General features: G+C 43.6%; 1 protein-coding gene across 2 annotated transcripts in view; it reads left to right on the forward strand.

Annotated features, from left to right (window-relative positions):
• The first annotated feature begins 2,459 nt into the window (after positions 1-2,459).
• LIMD1 (LIM domains containing 1) overlaps positions 2,460-22,133 on the forward strand; it is a 226,931-nt gene continuing 207,257 nt past the window's right edge. Inside the window, exons 1-2 of one of the 2 annotated variants that reach the window (XM_030204291.1) lie at positions 2,460-2,471; positions 2,962-3,034. The gene's annotated coding sequence lies outside the window, so the exon portion shown is untranslated. Of the gene's footprint in view, positions 2,472-2,740; positions 3,035-22,133 lie in introns of those variants that run through there. The other variant, XM_030204299.1, reaches the window with a different exon arrangement.

The raw sequence follows: 22,133 nt of genomic DNA on the forward strand, positions 1-22,133 counted from the left end.
TTTCTTGATTCTGGATATTTCTCCAGATACTTTTACCACATTAAATTCAGATATTTTTACCATTTTTTATTTTTGGCTTTTTGGTTCATTGATATCCTCCGATTTATCCCTCCCTTTTTTGGTACTCTAGTTTTTGCACTGCGATTTCCAATGCACAACTGCCTTTTGGTATTTTCCGTCTCCTTTTTCCTAATATCTTCGTCCAGACACACTCCTTATTTTGGATCCTCAAACAGAGTGGTGACACTTTTATTTTAATGCACACAGCGGATTAGACTCTTTCATTTTTTACCATCACTGTTTTCTTTCTCATAATGAAACAAAGCCGACAGTAAAACCTTTTAAGTTTATGTTTCCTGACATTGTATACAATAAGTTTCTTTTATTTAGCACTCACCTCCATTTTCAGACTTTATTTGGATATTATCCGTTATCATTATTACACTTCTGCACTTCTTTCCCTCTTCTCCCCCTTCCCTTTCCCCTTTTTTTCTTTTCACGTTTTACTTTCTTTTCTTCAACATTTGGTGTTTTTCTTTCTTATGTAGGATTTTTAACTGTGCATTTCTCCTTGTAATTACATTGTGTAACAAGGAAACGCCAGGTTATCACATCATAAGGTCTGTAATTATTTGTATCATTTTACCTTTCTATGTGTATTATTTGTTTATGTTACATTACTTTCATGGAATTTAATAATTTGTATCCTCCTACCTTTTACGTGACATTATTTTTAGGGAAACTCTTTTATGTGCCCCTTTTATTATAATATTTCATTATTTTATTTAGAATATAGATCTGACTGCATTTACATTGTGATATAATTTGTTTAGGTGTGGTCATCATCTAGATTATTAGACTATGAGGTTGTGACCTCAATATTCATTTGTACTTATTCCCTCTTTTATGAGTAAAGATCTGTTTTATGTTACATTATTTTAACCAATGTAGCTTATTATGGCATTTTTATGTCTTTTATGGTATATTTTGGTTGTTTTCACATTTTGACATAATCAAGTTTTTTTTGCCTTACTTTTCCATGTAGTAAAAAAGTTTCTCAGTGTCAGGATGACATTTTGTCTGAGCAAATGTGCTAAGGTAATCTTCTTCCTTAAAGGAAAACTGAGTAAAAGTGAAAACACCAATAAGACTGAACATTATGATGTAAAGGAACTTGAACAGGAACATGGATATAAAAATCTAGGAGCAGAGGAAGGAGCAATAACCCAGCACAAATTACGGAGAGAGAAGATCGGCAAAGAGTATTACAGGAGACTGAAATTGATCTAGAAAATTTATGTAACGTCTTTCCTTTTTTAATTCTTCCATATTTTATCAGATTTTTTTATTTATAATTTTTATTTATATTTGTTGTTGATTTTGATTATGTTAGTATTGTACATGTTTTAATATTTTGTAGACTCCTGACGCAGGCGCATCAGCGCCATAACACAGCAGCTGTGTCAAGACATTTGATTAATCCTCAATAAAGACTTGGAAACTCATACATCTCTCTTGTGTTTGGCTTGAGCCTACTTCTTTCTCCTTGACTTGGCCACTGTTGGAAACATGATGATACTGGGCTTGATGGACCTACTTCGAGTTGTCCCAGTATGGCAACGCTTATGTTCCTAGCACAGCTCATAGGTATGTATCAGTAGCCTACGATCAGCACAGAAAACCCATGCGTTGGCGATCACAATACATCATGAATCAAACTAGGGAGACCACGAGGTAAAGGATGCACTTTTGTGCCAATATCTGCACAAACTCTCCCGGCGCTAGATGGTGCTGTTGTGCAGGATTTTGAACCATCGCTCTTCTCCACGGGCTGCTGCTGCTGCTAGACTAGTTGTTCACTCCTATTCAACTAACTGTAGTGAGCTGCTGCCTGCTTCCTGTTTACCAGCAGTTCCCTTCCAGCAAGAGAAGCCTTTCAGATCGAGCACCATTGTCAGCTATCTTCAGTCCGGTGTCCGGAGAGAAGGGCAGGCCGCTCCCAGCAATCCCCTCTTGCAGCTCCTACGTGCAGACAGCAGTGAAATCTGGAGAGCCCACACCAGCCAGAGTTCTGCTTCAAAAATAAACTTCTGAGTCGTGCTTTGCTTGCCTCGTGAAACGAGCTGCACGGATCAGGTTAAAACAGAAGTTTGCAGTAGGCGCGCCTGGGGAGGCGGCTCAGTTTTGCACGGGGCATCTCCGGAACTCGCACTCCTGCCTGTGGGAACGTGGCGCCCCGGTGCTGCGCTGACTCTCTCTGCAAACAGTTCGGCATTGGTGATCCGGAGTGACACCGGAAAGGGGTCTGTGGAGTGCAGACTTCACTGTGTGATGCAGAGTGACACCGGAAAGCGGTTTGTGGGGTTGCACGCCACCTGATTCTGCATGATCCTGAGTGACACTGGGAAGGAGTTGGTGGAGCTGTATTCCTGATTTTGCGTGGTCCAGTGTGATACCTGGAAGAGTTCTAAGTATGTGTTTTTCCTGTTTCAAGGATTGTTGGTTTTTGTTAGGTAAACAGAGGCGATGATGGGTTGGGAAATTTTACGAACCTGGACATGTTCCGCCAAGTGCCCTGCAGTCAGTATTACCGAGCTTTTCGGTAGTATTAGTTGTTGATTTGCTGCCAGACTATTTCCCACCTGTCTCCCCCTCCCCCTCCCCTTTCCTCTATGTCACACAGTATTAGCTGGCCTGGAACGAAGTGATTCGTCCGTGCTGTGTAATTCTGAGATTTGGCAGCAGCAGGTCGAGTCAAGCTCTTATTTCTGGCCGAGCCACATGCCAGTTGCAGCAGATCCGGCGAGGATTTGTATTGGGGAGTTCTGTGAACCACCTCCTCCACTTCACTTGCCACCCATCAGGAAATCAAGGATTTTGTTAGTTGCTTCTTTCTGTCCACAGAGGCCCTTTTACATTATATTTACCCTTGCATGTATTTTTCCGTGTCTTTTATTATAGAAGAAGATCTCATTACGCTCCTTTCACCTTTCCTTGGAGGATCGCCCCCTCAGGATGTGGGAATCGATTTCAGGTATGGTGGATTTCGTTTCCTTTCTTAACATTGAGAAGTTCAATTGTGTGCCTGTAAACAATTCAGCAAGTTGTAAGGCTAAGAATATTACTCCTGTTTATTCGGTGACTTTTAAAATTATGTTATTGTATTGTGCTGCCAGGCTGCCTAGTGTTTGCTTTGAAATTGTTCATCAAGACCCGAGACCTGGAAAGTGCAGAAATGCCATGTTACCCAGTTCCACGCTGCAGACATTTTGGCTAGTCTTGGTTTTGAACTTGCATCCCAAACCAGTGTAGGAGTTGTAGTTCCAGATCCTGCTGCCCATTGAAACCGGTGCTGTAAGTCCCAGAATGCACCATGATTCCTGCAAGTCCCAAGAGTGCACCATGATTGGGTGGTCAGGAATACAGGACTATCCCTGCATCTACAGCCTGGAACTGGGTAACTGGGCATTTTTGCAGGTGCCAGTAATCCAGCTGATCAGTGATTTGCAGAGTAGCATAATCTTCATGACTTGCAGAGTAGCATAATCTTCAGTTTTGTTTTTCTTGCTCAGTTTCTGTACAGGGAGAGTGAAGAGTTGGACACTGGTTGTTTTCATTTTTAGCAGGGAGTCTTCTGGCATTCAGCTGACATGGGTAGAATGGTTGAAACAGCAGAAGCCTTAAACTCGTGATCAGTACCTTGGCTGATGGAGGAGGGCTTGGTTTTCAGTTATTGTACACTGAGGCAATCTGTCTAAAGCAGGAGTCAGGGCTGTCCCTGCACAAAACAGGATCCAGGGCAAGGGTCGTTTTTTGGTGCTCCCTCCCTTTCAGGCCTGCATGTTTGCAGACTGACTGATAATAGCATCATAGCCCCCTTCCCCTCAAGGTCGATGCCCAGGGCTTGACCATCCCTTGAAACAGAGCTGACAGAAGTCACAACATTAGCACTGAAAGGACAGCTCTGAGAGCACCTGCTAGCAGCCTGTTCTATGAAGGAGCATAAGAGTTCATTCTTTCCATTCTAGAATACTAACCCAGAAACGCTGTAAGATCATCCCGCAGATATCTCAATCTGCACTTCCCCAGCTGCAAAGGACTGAAATACAAACTGACACACGCCATCACCTTCTCCTACTTGAGCACGCAGCTGTGGAATGATCTACCTACAGACCTGAAAGCTATTGACGAATTAACTAACTTCCGCAAATCTCTGAAAACTCATCTCTTCCAAAAGGCCTACAAGGAAAATACATAGCCTACAAACTACTTCAACAAATCACACAATCACCACAGCTCACCTCTAACTTACCTAACACTTCCAGTCTATCCTCCCCTACCCAGTCTTTAAACAGCAAGAATGGTACTTGTCATCATGAAACAACTATGCTTATCTTCTCTTACCAACATTCTAACTATAAGAAATGTACCTGTTAACACGAATTGATTATGTCATAACCACACTCTGTAAGCCACTTTGAGCCTACAAATAGGTGGGAAAAGGTGGGATACAAATCAATCAATAAATAAATAAAATATATGTGCTTAAAAGTGAGCCATAGAGCTGGTGTAAATGCTGACACCTAAGTGGTGGAGATGCACATATAACTTACTGTGTTCTGTAAATTATGTGCATAGGAGGGAGCCATGCCCATTTGTACATCTCCCTTTCAAATTAGGGATGGACACCCAGAAAAGTTTCTCCTTGTTTTTGTTTGGAATTGTTTTCGTTTTGAGCGAATGTCGCCAGTAGCGCACCTCCTTCTTAAAGAGAGTGCACTACGAATAGAATTCAGTAAACGGTGCTGAAAAAAATTCTGCGCTGTTCTATAAAGGGCCTATACCTTATATACAGTAGCGTTTAGTGCCTGACTTTTGAGTGCTGGATTTACGCCTGATGAAACCTGGCGTAAACGCTGGTGCCCAAGTTCGGTAGTGTTCTGTAATTCCTTGTGCAACTTGTAAGAACTCCCTTCAAAGATACATGCCATGGATGTTAGGTGCCATTTATAGAAGAGCACACATCCAGAGGAGTGTGCAAATTTAATGAATACCAATTAGCATCAATAATTATTAGCATCTGATTATTGATGGTTCAGAGCTCCTTATCCAGTTTATTTGCATGTGCATCTCAGAAGTGCACCCAAAGTTGGATGCCATATATAGAATATGGGGGGGGGGGGTGCACATAGGGGCCCTTTTACTAAGCTGCGGTAAAAAGGGCCCTGTGCTAGCTGCGGGGGGGGGGGGGGGGGGTGGCCATTTTTGCCGCGCACTGAGGCCCTTTTTACTGCAGTGAAAAAATCAATGACTGTGGTAAGCTTTCAATTACCCCTTGAGGTGGCGGTAAGGGCTCCTGCGCTAACCTGGTGATAACAGGATAATGTCTAGTTCTGCCTAATTACCCCCAGATTAGTGCCTATGGAAACATTTTTTGAATATTTTTGATAGTGCTGGAAAAGCTGCTTCTGCGGGTGAAGCTAGCACTGAGGCCCTTTTTACTGCAGTGAAAAAATCAATGACTGTGGTAAGCTTTCAATTACCCCTTGAGGTGGCGGTAAGGGCTCCTGCGCTAACCTGGTGATAACAGGATAAAGTGTAGTTCTGCCTAATTACCCACAGATTAGTGCCTATGGAAACATTTTTTGAATATTTTTGATAGTGCTGGAAAAGCTGCTTCTGCGGGTGAAGCTACCACTGACGCCCATGTTGAGCCGACAGTAGCTCCAGATTGGCACATGGTAAACCCACAGTGGGCTTACCACCACTTAGTAAAAGAGCCCCATAGTGCATCCTGTTTCCCATAGGGTGCTCAATGGTTTGTGCATGTACACCATGTGCACATTTGGCGCACTCGTTAAGAGGAGGTGGACGACATTTGTTTCAAATGACATCCCATTCCTGTTGCAGATACATGCTGTATAAGTTGAGTGCACATTTGCAGTGTAGCACTTAGGTCCCGATGCTCAGAAACAAATATGAGCACTAGAGGCCATTAGTGCAGATTAGCACCCATATTTGCTAATGCAGAATGCTGAGAGCCGACGAGCGCATGAATCAACGAGCTCACCGGCACCCAGCGCAAAGAACATGCAAATGCATGCTGATAAGCTGATTCCCTATTCCTTCCCATTGCTCAGAGGACAGGGCGCCAAACAAGGGCACTCTTGCCACTGAAAACCAGCTCGGAGCTGGTTATAAGATGCTGAGCCGTGGTCTGAGGAATAGGGAAGCTCAATCGTCCCCTAAATACCAAAAGCCCTGGTGGTCCGGTGGACCCTAGATACCCCCCCCACCCTACCAAATACCTAAGTCCCTAGTGGTCTGGTGGACTCCTACCTCCCCCCCCCCCCCGAAAGTAGATGAAACCCTGGTGGTCTAGTGGGACCCCAGACCAGGACCCCCCGACCAAGGACTACCCGATGGTCTAGCGTTGACCACCTAGCCCCTTCATACCTTTTGAAGGACGAGGAGGGAAGGAATCCTACTCCCTCTTGCTGGCTGCATCATCAAAATGGTGGTGCCCTGCGGTGGGAGTTCCTTATATGGTAGTTAGACCCCTCCCACTGCATCCCAGAAATAAGCAGTGGCTTTTCCCCATGTCCATCTTAATAATGGCTTATGGACTTTTCTTTTAAGAAGTTATCCAAACCTTTTTTAAACCCGCTAAGCTAACTGCTTTTACTACATTCCCTGACAGTTCCAGAGTTTAACTGCACGTGGAACAAATAAATATTTTCTCTGGTTTGTTTTAAATTTACTACATAGTAGCTTCATTGCATGCCCCCTAGTCTTAGTATTTTAGGAAACAGTAAACAAGCAATTCACGTCCACCCATTCCACTCAGTATTGTATAGAAAAATGTCATCTATGCACATACTTGCATAAATGCCATTATTTTAAGCATCCAATCAACTCATAAACCACCAGAACTTTTAATGTTCAGAAAGTTATATATTGATCGCCTCAATGGTGCAACTCACTGAACTATTGTTTAATCAATGAGAATTGACAGCACCCACCTCCTCATCGGAAAATCAGTATAAAAACGCCTAAATATCTTACTATATTATAACATTACTCATAGTTTTGTTCTCATGTTACTTATCGTCTTTTAAAGTATTGATCATCTACAGATGAAAATGTTGCTGGTCAGGCGTTCTTAAGAGTTATGAGTTGATTGGATATTAAATTGCCACTAGACTGCTGAATTAAGCCTTTGTGTGTGTCATCTGAGATTATTTTAAACATCTACATGTATAATGGATGTGTAATTGTTAGTGACTGTTTTATAGAGTTGTCCCCTGAGAGCCTAGCTGGCTGTGAGCTCAGTGTTCGGTGTGGAGAAAGTATTAATGAGATGTGTAACGCCCCATCCTCATTACCCCCATCTTCCTCTCCGGGCTCTCTCCCCTTACAGCCATTGGGTCTCTTAGAAATTTCTCAGCAGCAGTACAGGACAGTTAAAATTCCATATTGGCTAAATCCGGCCCTCTACCTATTGCCTGCTTTTCACACTTCTAAAGGGGGGAGGTGGGTAGTGCTCTACTTTTACTGTCCCTTGACTGCCCCTAAGAGCACATGTGTTTTTATGCAAATGTTGCTTTCCCTTCCCCTGACTGACAGCCACTGATACAGGTCTGTGAGCTATATGCAAACCACATTCCTTAGCCTGCTTATCATCCTCCACATTCCTGTGGCATTCTTTACCCTGTTTCATGGCATTACCTACAAAAAGAATACTGCCAGTCTCCATTTTCTTTGTGCAATGTCTGAGTACCCACAGAAGGAAGTGAAGCAGTGTAGGAGCCAGCCGATCGGTTTCACTTTTATACAGTGACTTTTATCAACAGAAGCGGTGGTGGTTTCAGTCTACAAATCTTACAGTTTGGATTTTTTAGCATATGGATTTTAACGGCTCTGGATTTTTTTTTATCAAAGGCTAGATTTTAAGGGTTTTGATATGTTCCATTTTTAAAGTAAGTGTTGAGTTATTTAAAAAAATGACATTAAAAGAAGATGCCAAGAACTGAAATAGACTATAGCCAGTTTTGTATATTGCACCTATTGCTCTCTTTTTTGCACACACAAACAGTACAGTGAACTCCATTTAAGTGCACGTCGGATAAGCGCATGCTCTGTTTAACTGCATGCCGTACTTCGGTCCTGTTTTTGGCTCCATCAATTTCTATGGGGACAAACTTCAGTTTAGCGCACAACTGATAAGTGCAAGATTCGCTTATAGTAACATAGTAGATGACGGCAGAGAAAGACCTGCACGGTCCATCCAGTCTGCCCAACAAGATAACTCATATGTGCTACTTTTTGTGTATACCTGACCTTGATTAGTATCTGCCATTTTCACGGCACAGACCATAGAAGTCAGCCAAGCACTAGCCCTGCCTCCCAACCACCAGCCCCGCCCCCCATCACCGGCTCTGCCACCCAATATCAGCTGCCATGTTGATTACTGGCAAGAAAAAGTTTGATCAAGGAACATTTATGCTTGTGAAGCTACAAAATGCTCCCAATTCATTTAAGCTATTGTGTCTGGTTCACAAGATCCCCCTTTATGTATCATGCAGACTAGTAGAATATGTTTCTTCAAGAACGCAGTTAAGTCTCCTCAACTTTTTCTTCAATTGCCATCATAAAATAATGTCAATTTGTCATCAACCAGAAAACAGAGCATTACACTAGAGCATATTTATGGAACGCCTGGCTGATTTGCATATTAGTGGAGTGCCTCAGGGATCGGTGCTGGGGCCCATTCTGTTCAATATATTTGTGAGTGACATTACCGAAGGGTTAGAAGGTAAAGTTTGCCTAGTTGCGGATGATAATAAGATCTGTAACAGAGTGGACACCCCGGAGGGAGTGGAAAACATGAAAAAGGATCTCAGGAAGCTAGAAGAATGGTCTAAGGTTTGGCAATTAAAATTCAATGCGAAGAAATGCAAAGTGATGCACTTAGGGAATAGAAATCCACGGGAGACGTATGTGTTAGGCGGGGAGAGTCTGATAGGTACGGACGGGGAGAGGGATCTTGGGGTGATAGTATCTGAAGATTTGAAGGCGACGAAACAGTGTGACAAGTCGGTGGCCATAGCTAGAAGGTTGTTAGGCTGTATAGAGAGAGGTGTGACCAGCAAAAGAAAGGGGGTGTTGATGCCCCTGTATAAGTCGTTCTTGAGGCCCCACCTGGAGTATTGTGTTCAGTTTTGGAGGCCGTATCTTGCTAAGGATGTAAAAAGAATTGAAGCGGTGCAAAGAAAAGCTACGAGAATGGTATGGGATTTGCGTTACAAGACGTATGAGGAGAGACTTGCGGACCTAAACATGTGTTCTCTGGAGGAAAGGAGAAACAGGGGTGATATGATACAAACGTTCAAATATTTTAAAGGTATTAATCCGCAAACGAACCTTTTCCGCAGATGCGAAGGCGTAGAACGAGAGGACATGAAATTAGATTGAAGGGGGGCAGACTCAAGAAAAATGTCAGGAAGTATATCTTCACGGAGAGAGTGGTGGATGCTTGGAATGCCCTCCCGCGGGAGGTGGTGGAAATGAAAATGGTAACGGAATTCAAACATGCGTGGGATAAACATAAAGGAATCCTGTTCAGAAGGAATAGATCCTCAGGAGCTTAGCCGAGAGTGGGTGGCAGAGTCAGTGGGGGGAGGCGGGGCTAGTGCTGGGCAGACTTATACAGTCTGTGCCAGAGCCGGTTGGTGGGAGGCGGGGCTGGTGGTTGGGAGGCGGGGATAGTGCTGGGCAGACTTATACGGTCTGTGCCCTGAAGAGGACAGGTACAAATAAAAAGTAGCACATATACGTTTATCTTGTTGGGCAGACTGGATGGACTGTACAGGTCTTATTCTGCCGTCATCTACTATGCTACTATGTTACTATATCAGCAACTATCTCCCCTTCAGAAAAGCTCTGAAAATTTGTTTTTTTTGAGTTGATGTAGTTAACGGTTCTCTTTTACTGCTGTGTTTTATTTAAGCTGATGATAACTGGATGTTTACTGGTGATTTAAGTTTTTTTTTAATTATTAATTGTAAATTTCCATTTTATATAAATTGTTCAAATTACTTATATGCATGGTTTAAGACCGCTCCTCTGAAGGAAAGACTCCACATAAGCACACTCATGGAATATGGAAGCCGACTGGCATGTGACAAAAGGGCGGTAATTTGAAATCTCGTTGGCTAACTGCCATAGGCAGAATAAGTGAAAGAATGTTGTTAGAGTATACACTGGAGTAGTTGTCGTTGCGCAACTGTAAGACTTTAACACTGGATGAACGAATAGAAGTTCTTAAACAATTAGAAAACAAACAAAGTCAAGCTTCTATTGCTAAAGAATATGGTGTCAATCCTAGTCAAATTTCATGTATCTTGAAGCAGAAAGACCAGCTTCTGGAAGACTGGCAAAACAATACAAATCCATACCGGAAACGTAAATGGGCGGGAAAAGCTGAGGATATAGAAAATGCTCTTCTTTGGTGGTTTTCTCAAGTCAGGAACAAACAGTTTCCTGTCAGTGGTCCACTGCTTATGGAGAAAGCTAATCAGCTAGCTGAAAGTCTTGGACTGAATTCAAATCCACTGTTGGATGGTTGGAAAGATGGAAGGAGAGGAGCAACATAAAATTCAAGAAACAGCATGGTGAAAAACAAGACGCTGATGACTTTGATGCTGAAAATTGGGTTGTTTAAGTTCTTCCTACCATCTTGAACGAGTTTGCACCTCGTGACATTTTCAATGCTGACGAAAACGGTCTCTACTGGCGAGCGATTCCTGATGGAACACTTGCATTGAAACAAGCCGAAACTACAGGAAGTAAAACGTCGAAGGACCGACTGACGATCCTCCTTTGCTGCCATATGGATGGCAGTGAGAAGTTGGAACCACTCGTCATTGGAAAGAGCAAACAGCCCCGTTGCTTCAAGAAAGTTAAGCGACTTCCTGTGTCGTATGAGGCTAATGCAAATTCATGGATGACTGGGGAAATTTGGCTAAAGAAGTTAGACACTAGAATGCGGGCACAGAAGCGTCAGATTTTGTTGCTTTGTGATAATTGTGCTGCACACAGGGATGATGTCAGGCTGTCTAACGTCAAGGTGGTTTTCCTTCCACCAAACACTACCTCTCTGATCCAACCTATGGATCTGGGCATAATAGCCAATTTCAAACAACATTATCGGGCTCTTGTGCTACGTCGTCTGATGAGCACTATGGATGACCAGACTGGCAAGGATAAACGTGCTGTTGAACTGGCTCGCAATCTATCACTGTTGGATTTCCTACATATGCAGAAAGACGCCTGGAATCATGTTATACAGGCAACCATTGTGAACTGCTACAAGTGGGCAAGCTTTGTTAGGGATGTGGAGAGGGACGAAACAGATGCAGCTGTTGCAAACGCGTCAGATGAGCAGGCTATTGACATCCCAGCCGGTGTTACTGAAGAGGAGTTTCATCACTATGTAGCTGTTGATTATGATCTACAAACAGCTGACGACAGCACTGATGTCGAGATATGCGCCTACACGCAGAAAAACAGCTGATGATGAAACAGATGATGAAATGAGCAGCGAGGCACATGCTGATGAAATTCAACAACCTCCTGTCACTTTTGCAAGAGCGCTGGAGAGTTTCAACACCGTGCGGCCCTATCTGGAGACCACTGGATGTCAGTGCTATGACAGTTTTTACCGTCTGGCAGATGTAGTCTGTGGAACTCACAGACACAAGAGTATACAGAGGACTATGACTGATTACTTCAAGTAAGCCTAACGTCAGTTAACAGAGACTGTATAGTGTACATATAATAAACAGTGCTGTTCATATATTTATCAGATATCAAGCTTCTTTTTTGGGTCACAACGGTTAAGTGCATGCTCCGGTTAACTGCATGTATTTCTTTGGTCCCAGATCCTTGCACTTAAGCAGATTGCACTGTATTTGTAAGGTGCAGCTTTGCATGGGTGAAAAATAAAGGTTTCAAGTTGCAAGGTGATTAGACCCAAAGCAGTTGCTTCTCCAAGCAGAAAAGCTATCATTTCTAGTAAGGCAGAACTTTTGTATGCCAGCTAAGAAACCACACAGGCATGCCAAACCAGTTTGTATGAATGCAGCATGCCCTGCATAGCCCACTGCCCAGGCAGCCCCCTCCTGCCCTAGCAGCAAGCAGGTGTATGTGTGTGTGCACCAGGCTGCAGAGATTTCTTGGGCAAGTAAAGGGTCAGCTTTTTAACGATGCTCATATGTACCCACATGCGCTAAAAGACCTAAGCTTAGAATCATAACCAATGAAAAATAAATAGAAATACTGTGATGCTAGCAGTTCCTCTGTAAATGGAAGGTCCTGAAGGTGGAAGTGCCTGAAACTTTTTTTTTTTTTTTTGTGGGGGGGGGGTGGGGGTGGGGGTGGGGGGAGTAATTCAGTTGGTGATTAAAATCATTATTAGGCATTTTAGGTATGTTTTGCTATGGTGGGGATGTCTGTTGTTGTGATGTATCCATCTGTTTGAAATGGACAGGTGTAATCCATAGAACGGAAGCTGGGACAGGGTAGCAAGAACTGATGAAACAGCTACGGGATGGCAGGGAGCACAGGCTGAAGATATCCTGGAGGTGACTGATGTGAAGAAAAGCAGGTCATGGTGCCTGGGTTAGGAGAGGCTAGAGGAGCAGTTTGGAAGGGGAAGAGATAGAAAGGGGGGAAGGGGAAGGACATAGAGTGGAGGGGGAAGAGTGCTCTGTACATACCCCATCACAGAGACACTGATAAATATAGAGATCTCATGTGCAATTCACCCCCCCCACACACACATACACAAATCTTCATACCCCTTCTGTCACATACATACGTCCCATTTCCCTTACACACTCCACACCCCTCAAAACATATATCACTCTTGCATTTTTACCCACAGCACAGAGCCACTCCCTCACATACAGAGTGCCAATCTATTAAAGTGTGGTAAAATCTTACACGTCACACTTTAGATGCAAAACTTAACGTACAGTCAGTGCATTAACTGTTGAGTGTCCCTGGTATGCTCCCATACAGTTAAACAGAAAGTTCTTTACCACACCTAAATATATTTGGGACGTGGTAAGTGCATTCACACTAATTGCAACAGTGACAGCGCACGGTAGCGATGATTATGTTCCTGCGATAATGTACATACTAGCTGCTTAGCGCATTTTAGTAAACAGTCTCCACAGAGAACTCACCACACACCCTCCCCATACACATGTTCTCTCTGACACGCCCCAAAGTCTGCATCATGCTGGACATTTTTCAACTTGTCACTTCTTCTCTGTATTTTACTTCTGAGGGGATACGGAGTCCTTTTTCTTTTTTTTTGAAAGCTTGTCTTACGTCCTCACTTCTAAATAAACTGGAACAGTGTTGTGCAGCTGCGCCATGCAGGATTCACAGCATTTCATGTAAGGCAGGAAGGAAAAATACAAAAACCCAAAGAACGGGAAAGGGAAGAAGGCTCAACAAAACACTGGAACTGAAAAATAGAAAATCGTGTTTTTATAAGACACATAAAAAAGTACGTTTGTTGCTGTTATATATAAAAAAAAAGACTCAGCTGTTGCATAAAAGACTTGACACGGCACTGTGTTTCTGCCCAGTAAAGTCTGCTTCAGGAGTCTTGCAGTTATTTGTCCAGAAAATGGAACTAACAGCTACCAATGAATGTTGTCTAATGGTCTTTAAAAAGACCTTGAGAAAGAACTTGAATGAAAAAAACCAAACTTTCCAGCAAACCTCTGGAACTATGAGGGAGAAAAGAGCACTCCTCTGCAGATGATACTAACACACAGTTGAAGAGTGGAATCGAAGGTGATTTCTAAAAAAAAAAAAAAAAAAAAGGCATAAGATAGAATACAAAGATAAACACAATTTATTTCCAAGAAATGTGAATGCATAATAAATATATCATTTGAGCAAGAACAGAAAGGAAACCAAGGAATAAGAACCAGAGGGGAAGAGAAATAGCCAGGGAGCAGTTGCGGTGCTTCTGTTTTAAAATCACTTCGCCTTAGGCCATAGAAATATGCTTTAACCTGTCCTGTTCCTTATGTTTCATTAAGCAATAAATCATTCCTGTGCCTGTTTAAGTGGTTCAGCTAGACACACCTCAGGTTTGCAAGAGCTTAACCACTCAGGAAGCATTTGTACAGTGATCAAGAACTTGTTTTCTGGAGTGTTACATTGCTTGCAGCAACAGATGAGAGTCAGGAAACATCTTGGTTGATGGAGCAGCCTAGTGATTAGAAATCCAAGGAAGTCCCGCTTCAAATCCCACTGTGGCTCTTTGTGATCTTGGGCAAGTCATTTAGGGGTCTTTTTACAAAGGCGTGCTAGTGGTTTTAGTGCATGCTAATGATTAACATGCGCTAAACGCTAGAGTCGCCCATAGAAATATGTGGGCTTCTCTAACGTTCGGCGCGTGCTTATTTTTAGCATGTGCTAAAATGCTAGCACGCCTTTGTAAAAGACCTCCTTAATTCGCCATTGCCTCAGGTAAAAACTTAGATTGTGAGCCCTCCAGGGACAGAAAAATAAGTAGATACCTGAATGAACTCACCTCAAGCTACTACTGAAAAGGGGTGAGGTAAATCCAAATAACTAGAAAGCAGTTTGTAGAGGTGATAATTCCATTAGTGCTATGCACTTAATTTTACTGTGTACTACTACTACTTAACATTTCTAAAGCGCTACTAGGGTTACGCAGCGCTGTACAATTTAACATGGAAGGACAGTCCCTGCTCAAGGAGCTTACAGTCTATCTGTGAATATGTGTGCACTCAGGTTTTGAGTTGAACCAGGCAAGGTCTGGATTTATCTAAACCCATAAACAGCCAGTGTCAGTTTGTTCATCTCTGATGAACAGGGATGGGCAGAACTGTCTTGATTGGACTGCAGACGCTGCTCATTATGGGGGTGATTCTAGAAAGGTTTTTCTGAGTATAAAGCCTCCTGTACCTGTGGAGCTGAGCATTTGTAAAATTGTACTGTGTATAAGTATGTGTGTTGAAAAGATTGTGCATAGGCTTTCCTGGGGTCATGGTTTGGGATGGAGCCGGGTGGAGTGTTGATGTGCATGAGTATTTTATAAAGTAAGTAGCGACACACACAAAATTCCCTGGAGTCTGTGTAGCACGACCAAAATTGCGTACGGAAATCTGGGTGTGTTCTGGATTTGCACACGCATTTTAATTACTTAACTTGCCAATCAGCGCCAGTAATTGCCACTTAAACAGTTATTGACACTAATTGGCATTAATTAGAATTTATGTGCATAACTTGCTGATTGTATTCTGTAAAGCAGTGTGTGTAAATTCTAATGCGTGCTGTCAAAGAGGAGGCATGAAATGGGTGGGCTGTGGGCGTTCAGAAAATCTACAAGCAGGGTTATAGAATTCACCGGCTCCGTGACTAATTTAGGCGCCGGTATTTACACCAAGTTTTATTTGGTGTAAATGGATGCTCCTAGAGTTAGGCGCGGGCATGGCTGCTAATTATATTTCTATAATTAGAACACCAACTGTAGAAGTCTGTCCTGATTTGCCATGTTTAGGACATAGTCCAGAAGTGGTCCAGGGCTGATGATTTTTAATTCTGGAAAATGTAATCATGCATGGTATATAAAAGGAACCTCAGCATGCTTAAATTTAGGAATGAAATCCCAGAGATTTGCCTGTGTTCCTAGTGACCAGGAGATAAAGCACATGGACCTTTCTCTCTAACAGTGTGCCAAGGTATTAGCAGGAAATTCTCTCAGTGGGTACTTCCCCTGTGTGTGTGTGTTGGGGGTGGGGGGAGATAAGACATTTTAAGCACTCATACTAACTAGAAAGGGGGCAGAGAAGTTAATTAAAATCTGAATGTAATACAAAGGGAAGGATATCAGATAGCAGTAACAAGCTAAAAATTCCAGAGATTGATCATAATGTATATATTCATTGACAAGGCGTACCGTTTTTTGACTGAAAAATCACTGAATGAAAACATAGAAAAAAATGCAATTAAAGTAATACTGTTCCCAAAATGACTGGAACATTTATGTACATTGCAATTTTTCAGTATTTTCAAAATGTGGTTTTTACCAGCTCAAACTGAGATTGCCAAAACCTACCAATAGGCAAGTACCCAGATAGGGGTAATTTTTCAAAAGACCAATTAGGTTTAAGTAACAAAATGCCACATATTTTATAAAAACAACACAAGGTGTGAGCAAAATCTAAATAAATAATAATAATAAATAATATGTCATTATAAAACAAACACCCAGATCCAGTGCACAAATTCTCATACATAACTTGACCCAGTTCTGAAGGTGTGAATTTGTGCACATATTGGACTAAATCTAGGCGCAGTTTATAGAATACAACTAACAGGATTATAACTCGGCACACTGTTAGAGAGAAAGGTCCATGTGCTTTATCTCCTGGTCACTAAGAACACAGGCTAATCTCTGGGATTTCATTCCTAAATTTAAGCATTCTGAGGTTCCTTTTTTTTATATATACCATGCATGATTACATTTTCCAGAATTAAAAATCATCAGCCCTGGACCACTTCTGGACTATGTCCTAAACATGGCAAATCAGGACAGACTTCTACAGTTGGTGTTCAAATTATAGAAAGATCAGGATGGGCTGGAGTGGGCTTCAACAGCAACTCCAGCAGTTGGGAAGTAAGGCCAGCGTTGGGCAGACTTCTATGGTCTGTGACCCCAAAATAGCAAGGACAGATGAAGAACAAGCATGTGTGTTTTATATCACATTCAACAGCTCTGGCTGCCTATGGGCGGGGTCACCACACATGGCTCCACCCCTATGATAGCCACACCCACATTAACCACACCCCCTATACCAGCCATGGCGCATATAAACAGACATCATTGAAAATATTACAGTACTATAGGAGAAAAAAATAACGTGATTTTTTTTCATTATAAATAATCTCTGTAAGCTCTTACAGCTCCAGTATACCCAGTGCAAAATAAGACAGCCAATGTAAATTCTCAAATTGGACATATTACAAACACTAAAATGAAAATAAAATGATTTTTTTCTACCTTTGTTGTCTGGTGACTGTTTTTCTTTCCATATTGGTCCCAGTCTGTGATTCTCCTTTCTTTGTTTTCGCTTAACTCTTCTGTGCCATTTGTCATTTTTGTCTCCTTTTTCATTGCTTTCTTCAATATTTTTCAGGCTCTCTCTCTGACCAGATTTAATTCATTCTTACTATCCATTCTTTAATTTCCTTCATCTACCTGTGGCTTTTCATCTTTTCCTCACCCTTATTCTCCCCATGCCCCTTCCTCTTATTCTCCAGTCTTTCTCTATTCCCCTTTTCCATCCAGCAGCTCTGCTTTCTCTCCCCATCCTTCCAGTGTCTCCCCTATTTCTTTCTGCATTCTTCCATCCAGCGTCTTCCCTCTTTCTCTCCCTATCCTTCCGTTTTCCCTCTCTCTCTCCCCATCCTTCCATCTGTTTTCCCTCTCTTTCCCCATCCTTCCATCTGTTTTTCCCTCTCTCCCCAATCCTTCCATCTGTGTTTTTCCCTCTCTCTCCCCATCCTTCCATCTGTTTTCCCTCTCTCTTTCCCCATCCTTCCATCTGTTTTTCCCTCTCTCTCCCCATCCTTCCCTCTGTTGGTTTCCCTCTCTCTCCCCAATCCTTCCCTCTGTTGGTTTCCCTCTTTCTCTCTCTCCCCAATCCTTCCCTCTGTTGGTTTCCCTCTTTCTCTCTCTCCCCAATCCTTCCCTCTGTTGGATTCCCTCTCCCTGCCAAGTTTCCCGCGAACGGCGCGAAGTCGCGACGCACGCGGCACCAGCCCCTATTTCCGGCCGCTGCTGCTTCTCCTGTTGAGCAGCAGCGGCCGCTACACAAAGAAAAAGAAGATTAAAAAAAAAAATTGAAACCTGGCTGAAACGCGGCACCCCGGCACTGTAGACAGCAATTAGGCATTGGCTGTTGCCCCGCAGCCGCTCCTCCTCTTGCCTCTACGTCACTGCCCCTGGAGGAAAACCCCGGAGGAGCGTAGTGACGTAGAGGCAAGAGGAGGAGCGGCTGCGGGGCAACAGCCAATGCCTAATGGCTGTCTACAGTGCCGGGGTGCCGCGTTTCAGCCAGGTTTGAAGTTTTTTTAAAAAATCTTTTTCTTTGTGTAGCGGCCGCTGCTGCTCAACAGGAGAAGCAGCAGCGGCCGGAAATGGGGGCTGGCACTACGTGGGGGACATGGACGCACGGGGCGGGGGGAGCAAAAAAAAAAAGGTGCCGGTACGCCGTACCGTTGCGTACCGGCACAAAAAAAGCACTGGTTTTATATCACATTCAACAGCTCTGGCTGCCTTGCTGGGCAGACTGGATGGACCGTGCGGGACTTTATCTGCCATCATTTACTATGAAACGTTAGTGCATCCTGCCTCTAAGACCCTGCTAGGTCAACAGAGCATCAACAACCCCTCCCCCCCCAAGCTTTTCTTCCACTTTGGCTGGATTAGCATATGAATATCCATGATTAAATCAACATCAGCTCTCTCCAGGTCTTTTAACTGAACTCCCATCTTTCAAGTATATTTACTGATGTTTGGATTGTAAGCATGGACTCTCCATTCCAGTTTCCTCTGCCTTCTTGGAAACCCCATGCAGTAACATCCTTTGTCTGCACATTGGCTTATGATCTGGGCCACTTCTGGCTACCACTTTTCTGGTGGTGACCTTTTACAGTCCCAACACCGCAGGCGTAGCATGAGGGAGGGAAGTTTGGGAAAAGGACATTCCTGTGTTTGGAGCTGGATGTCGGCACTATAGTATTTTTGTTCATGGGTTGTTGATTTTTCTGCCTGCTTTTACAAGGTCATTCATGTGGTGTTCAAGCATGTAATTTGGAAGCTGGTGTGGGTGCTGAGGTAGTCAGACTTCATAGTTAATGGAAGTGCCATTTCTTTATACATACTGATATTTTCAAGGCCCTCCTCCACAAAAAAATTACATTTTCAAAAGTGAAATATGAACTTAGAATCCTCTGAAATAACATGATATCTAGTCACAAAATAGGTTTTCTGAACATTAAAAAAATATATTTTAAACCCCCCCACAAAGTCTCTGATCGTTCATTGATAGCTCCTGTGGCTTTATAATATGGTCCTTGTCTGCTAATGCATTTCACTCTTGGCAGTGTGCATCTACTAGCTATGAGGTTCAGGCCAACGGTTTCTGGGTCCTTTTCATGTTCAGATGATGTCTGAGTCCTGAACTTTAGAAAAGCTGGCAGCAGAAGTCCTGCAGCAAGTACAGGGACTCAACCAATAACATCAATCAACTTGGAAACTTGGCATGATTCTAATGGTTAATGACTATCCAACTCACCTAACAAATTGGGACCTTTTCGATCAGCCTTTTCTAAGACGACGTCTGGGCAAATTCAGTTGAACAGTCCTAGTCTCTGTTATAAGATTATGTTTATACAGGCAGGCAAACCTACACTTTTTAAATTACACACTCTTGTTTTTGTGGTTTAAGGCAAACTAAATCCAGCGAGTTAGCTTGCGATCCAGAGATGGAATTAGCTGTCTTGTCTCATTTTGTGGGCGGGAAGGTTTGATTCGAGGATGTGTCATGGCAGTGGTGGCACTGGAACAGCCCATGTGGCTCCAGAGGGTTGGGGATGTATTTCTACAGGTGTGCCACCCCACCTTTCCCACCCCTTGAACAGGAAATGGCTGTGGATGATGGAAGGGGTATGACATAGGCTCAGGCTGGGGTGATGGTACGGTTCTTCCACAGTGTTTCAGGAATGCAGTTAACTTTATTGATCTAGGAGTACATTCAAGCTGCCATAGTTTCAAATTTAGTAAGTAGTACTTGAATCGAGACTGAAATAATTCTGTACTCTTGGAAGTGTTAGAAGTCCCTGTGGTTAGCTGGGGTGTTGTGTTCTACAAAGTGTGAGTGCTTGGACTCTGCTGGCATGTCACTCTAGTTCTGTACAACTTGTGATATCCAACATGACCTGTCACAGGAGGAGAAATAGAGCAGCTGCACATCAGCCCACATTCACCTGCTCTGCAGATTTGAGTTCCATGACAACGCAGTGACTTGGGGAAAATCCACTGCTTATTTCTGGGATAAGCAGCATAAAATGTATTGAACTTTTTGGGGATCTTGCCAGGTATTTGTGACCTGGATTGGCCACTGTTGGAAACAGGATGCTGGGCTTGATGGACCTTTGCTCTGTCCCAGTGTGACAATACTTATGCACTTATGTACAGTGTCCTGTGTGACAGCAGGGGATGAGAGAAGGACTGTGGATTCGGGACACCAAACCTTCGATTTCATCTCTGACTCTTACTGATATTAGGCTTTAAATTTTTTGTTCTGGATCTAAAGAACTGGTAAATATAACTTACATTTACCAATGCTGTAGATCCAGAACAAAGATATATATGTATAAAATGATAAATTTATCATATATTATAATGTTGTAAGTTTTTATTTTGAAGCTGAAGTCGGAGTCTGTCGATTTTTACCAACTCCAACTTCTACACTACAGCCCTGGAGGAGAGGACACAGCCTGACATGCAACTGCTCTGCTCTTGCTGTGATTGGCATAGTTGAGTGGTGGAGAGAGAAAGGGAAAATATGCCAACCATATCTGCCTCCTGGCCCCTGTGCAGAATTCTGTGCACATTCTCCATTGTGCACTTGCACAGAATTCCCCATGTGCGGGTGAAACGAGCAGTACTGACAATTTGGCCTGTATGCCCGAGCCATTGGTGCAGACCACGCACCCAAGCAGAGAATCCATTCTAACACGTGTCTGAGCGGAGAGCCACAACAGCACGCGCCCGAACAAAGAACCCGTAGGGGACCTGGAACTCTAGTCGATCACAAAAAGGACTCCTTGGTGACACAAAGTCTCACGGTGGCACAGTAGCGGCTCCAGGACCATGATCGAAACCGCAGTGCAGCACGGGCAGACATACAAAAATTAATATCGCACCACCGAGCTAACCTCCGATAGCAGCCTGAATGAGAGGAAAGAACCAAAGCAGAGTACCCAATCCGGAGACTCGCAACAAATGCAAGTATAACCCACCAAGGGCATTATGGCTCCACACAGAACACTAAACCAAACACTACTAGTATTGATACTGCTCCTCCTCACAATTGGAACCTCTACCCTAGCACAAAGAGACAAATAGGTGATCCCTGTACTCACGCACCCTAAATGGTTTCTGAGTACCTACACAGGGAACGAAGTAAACACACCAGTGGCGTACCAAGGGCGGGGCAGTGGGGGCGGTCTGCCCCGGGTGTACACTGCTGGAGAGGTGCAAGGAGCAGCTGTGGCTGTCGGCTCCGCTGGTTCCCTGCTCCCTCTGCTGTTACTTCCTGTTCTGGTGCTTTTTGGCTAGGATCAGGCGACCCTCAGGGGGAGGAATGCTGGCTTCGGCCTAACCCCTGGTAAGCCTTTCCTCAGCTGAGAGGTGCCCACCTCTACCACCGGCTGCCTCTACCACCGGCTGCCTTTCAGGTGCTGTGGAGGACTTGCAGCTCATCTGCATATCCTTACAGCCTTCTCCAGGGTGACACCCAGGTCCACCCCGATCCACTCAGGGCCTCCGCTCTAGGTGCTGCGCGCCAGTTGCTAAAGTACCTTAATCGTTTATGGCCCCTATTCACATTCTCTTCCTAGCTCTGTCCCTTCCTAATCTTTTCCCTCACCCCCTACCTCTCTCCGCTACAGGAACTCACTTCCCATCCATTGACTTCATCACCTCACCTTCTCTCCTACCCTCTTCCTCCCTCTTGGCTTTTAATCTCCGTCTCTTTCTTCCCTCCATTTTGCCTTCCCCATTCCACCTAAATACCTCTCGCCTTCGACACCTTCGTGGCCACACCTCTCCTACTCTCCTCCGCTCTCTTTTACTCCTTCTCTTACTCTCAGCCAGTGACATCAATCCCAATCCTGGCCCTCCTCACCAACTATTATCCAAACTCTACAGATCTCACCGTGACCTCTCTAACCTCATCTCTATTCCTCTACTCCCCTGCCCTTCTCTTGCGCCCTATGGAATGCCCGCT

This window comes from Microcaecilia unicolor, chromosome 1 (genome assembly GCF_901765095.1).
Source record: "Microcaecilia unicolor chromosome 1, aMicUni1.1, whole genome shotgun sequence".
In the NCBI taxonomy this organism is placed as follows: Eukaryota; Metazoa; Chordata; class Amphibia; order Gymnophiona; family Siphonopidae; genus Microcaecilia; species Microcaecilia unicolor.